This window comes from Octodon degus, unplaced genomic scaffold (genome assembly GCF_000260255.1).
Source record: "Octodon degus isolate 3935 unplaced genomic scaffold, OctDeg1.0 scaffold00341, whole genome shotgun sequence".
NCBI classification, from domain to species: domain Eukaryota; kingdom Metazoa; phylum Chordata; class Mammalia; order Rodentia; family Octodontidae; genus Octodon; species Octodon degus.
Window position 1 is genome coordinate 801,965 of NW_004524917.1, and position 3,007 is coordinate 804,971.

The window sequence follows — 3,007 nt, forward strand, 5'->3', positions numbered from 1 at the left end:
TAGGCAGCTAAATTAGATAGAAATATTATAGGCAGTCAGACAAGGTGACTTTACAACTAGGAAGAGACAGACACTCCCATATGGGCCACATCTCAAGACCAAGACAAAAAGAGAAAACACAGCTACATACTTCCCTAGGGATGGGCATCAGGGATTTGATATTCTAAATAGGTATCAGTTGCCTTGAAAGAGCTCAAATGAGTCACTAGCCCAACCCCCAACAGGAAGAGACCCTGTCCCATATTCATGGCCACTTGCTATATGACTCGATACCCCATTTGGTGCTGGGTCTAATCAATTTTTCCTGAGCAACAGTGCTTGTAATCTCATTGGTTGACCATAGTTTTGTCCCACCTCATGCCCACCTAAGCAAGTTCCTATGTGCTCCACTACCTTAGATCCACCTCACTGCATGGTTTTCCTCTATAAAAGTCCCTGGGAGAGACAACTTCCCAGGGATCACCCACCTGGGGTCCCCCTTCGGTCCCTCTCTTTGACAGAAGCTTTCTTTCCCCTAATAAATATGTTCTGCTCATAACCTCCATTTGTTCCTAAAATTCATTCTTTGGTTTTAAAGAACAAGAATTTGTCCCAGGTACTTTTCAGGTTGGGAGTTTCATTTTTCTCCTATATCATTTGGAGATCATCCACCTGAGATCAGTTTTTCTCCCTGTGTCACCAGGTACCTTTAAGGTCAGGAATTTGCTTTCCCCTATATATCATTTCCACTAAACATTTATGTTTGGAGATTTGTTCCCATTAGTTGATCTAATGGGAACTTTAGTTGATCTTGGTCTGGAAAGATTAAATATAATAACACATTATATATGAATAAAAATAATTTGTATTTTTATGTGATGCTATAATATTGATAGACTAGTTTAATGAAATCACTGACATAATTATTCTGAGTTCCCTGAATAGAAAACTTAATCTGGTCACTCCCTAGTGAAAGCCAAATTAGGGGCTTCTGCACGAATATTAGACTTAAACTTAGAGATCCTTGAGGATTCTCCTCTCCTCAGGTTTTACTGGACAACGAGGTAACATCACATCTGTGACAGTGTACTGTTTCAGCCAAGAACCCTGCTTCTCCCCTGGACTCCACCATGGTGCAGTCAAGCTCTCCCGGCCCTAAGGTCCAGTCACTTTCCTTCATCACTACACCTGAGAGCCATGTCCTCATGCAGTTCCTGCCAGAGGCCAATCCCTCTGTCCTCTGCTGCGAAATCACCTTTTTTTTTTTTTTTTTTCAAGAGCTCTTTCTCATCAATAGCAGTTAACTTTATCTCAAGGCTGGAACTGTTAAGGGTAGAGGAAAGTGGAGGCCTTCTCCCTACCCCTTTTTGCCTATAGAAGTAGAGGGCCTCTTTCTTGTTCTCTCATGGGAAATACCCAGTTTAAAAAGAGATGATGCATAAAATACACAGGAAAGTCCTCTCATCTCTTCAGCCCAAGCCCCAGAAAGAAATGCAGTGGGGTCTCCAAACCAAACTGGAGAAGGAGGAGCACAGCCACTCACCACTCTGGTGCCTGACCCAGCAGAGAAGGGAAGGCCTGGGGCACAGCACCCAAAACAACAGTGGCTTCCCTGTGTTTCTGTCTCTCTGTCTCTCTTAGTTTCTCTCACTCTCTCTGTCTAGCTGTGTCTTTGTCTCTGTCTCTTTCTCTCTGTGTCTCTCTGTCTCTATCTTTGTCTCTCCATCTCTCTCTTGTTCTATCTAGCTGTCTTTGTCTTTGTCTCTCTGTCCCTGTCTCTCTGTCTCTGTCTCTCTGTTTCTCTCTCTCTCTCTCTCTCTCTCTCTCTCTCTCTCTCCCTCTCTCTCCTGCTGTTACTTCCAGAAATCTTGTAAACTTTTAAGGTCTTTCTATGTTATATCTGGAAGCCTGACTCTCAGCATGAAAGCTAAGATTATGTTCTTATGAAAAAATATGTATTTAATGAGATTTATTCAAGTAGTAAGCACATTTAAGTACATATTTAAGCATTCTTATGCTGATGACTACCTATAAAGCCCAAGATCCATGACAGCTGACAACTCACACCTCAGATGTAGAAGTTCCTGGAAAACAGTAGAAAGAGAAAAAAAATTATATATATATATATATATATATATATATATATAGCATTAATATGACTTCATATAGCATTGATTCTCAAATCAAGATTTCTTTTTGTCTGTGGGTGATCATCACTATTTAGCTATATAACAAATACCAAGGTTTGGTGAATTTGCAGTGAAATATAAAAAGCACAAAAGAAAGCATTAAAAATAGTCAAAGAACAGAGTTCTCTAATGCGATCATATTATAGCGTATTTATATCCAGGCTAAAGAGTGAGCCCTTATCTTTTGTGTGCTAAAGATTGCCTCCTGCCTCCAACTTTCCATCAGCAAGAGTTCCATGAGAATCAAATACACCAGTTTAATAAGACATGAATTTCCTCCGCCTTCTTTACAACATTCAAGAACTGAACTAACCATGATTTATCTGCCAATCCACAGGCCATACCTTTCATATCATTTATGTTTATTGACATTGATTCCCACAACCATAGACTGCTTATTTCTTCTTCTCTCATACCCAAATTCATGTCCATGTCCATGTACACCATCTGAGCCATCTGATTCCACTCGCCTCTCCCTGAGACCATTACATTATCTCCTAGGCTATTCATGCTCAATCACCAGGAAACTCATTGTATCCTAAACTTCTCTAAACTTCCATATGCTTTGAACAAAAGGTCCTTTCAGAAGAATTTTTGTTTACTATTAACCTTGGAAACAAGGTACCTGTGTTAGTAAATAATCTTATCTCCTTTTGGCATATGCTGGAAAATAATACATAAAAATCAATTTTTTAAATGTATTTACTATGGGGTCTACAGGGTCTACAGGGTCTCACTAAGTAGATCAGACTCATGGTGATTCTGCTGTTTTCATCCTTCCAAGCACTGGGATTACAGGTGTGCACCACCATGCCCAGTCTTAATAGCCATCTCAGTGC